The sequence below is a fragment of the Otolemur garnettii genome, unplaced genomic scaffold (genome assembly GCF_000181295.1).
Source record: "Otolemur garnettii isolate 467f Iridium unplaced genomic scaffold, OtoGar3 scaffold00142, whole genome shotgun sequence".
NCBI classification, from domain to species: Eukaryota; Metazoa; Chordata; class Mammalia; order Primates; family Galagidae; genus Otolemur; species Otolemur garnettii.
Genome location: NW_003852537.1, coordinates 263,065 through 263,676, shown reverse-complemented (window position 1 = coordinate 263,676; position 612 = coordinate 263,065).

Sequence of the window (612 nt, the reverse complement as noted above, 5' to 3'; positions counted from 1 at the left end):
AAGATTTTCTGATTTTATTTTTGCTTGGGCAGGAAAGCTACTCTGCTCAATTTATCAGCTCTATTTTCTTCTGATAATAGGACGGAGTTTAGGAATACTCAGTGAGTCAAGATGCAGTAGCTCACACTTATAATCCCAGCACTTCAAGAGGACTGCTTGAAGCCAGGAGTTTGAGACCAGCCTGGGAAATGTAGCAAGACCCCCATCTGTACAAAAAAAGGAATACTCACTCAGTGATACTTGTTGGCTAGAGATCCTAGGATGTGGTCTGATACTTTTCACAGAAACCTGACCAGGGTTAGTGATCAAGGACTTAAGAGTTTGAAGGCAAGCAACCAATGACAGTGGCCCAGTAATGCTTCAGGGCTTGTCTAGAGTAGGCCCACTGTTCTCATTCAAGCCATGGTCATTGGAGCTTCTCTGGCCTCCCTAAGAAGAGACTCACATTGATGGAGGAAGAACGCCCCGGTGGGCCCCTGGGTCTGAATAAATCAAATAAGTTTAAGGTTTGGCTTGAAACCTGCCTCCTCGTAGGCTCGGCGCCTGTGGCTCAAGCGGCTAAGGCGCCAGCCACGTACACCTAAGGTGGCGGGTTCGAATCCCCAGCCCGGG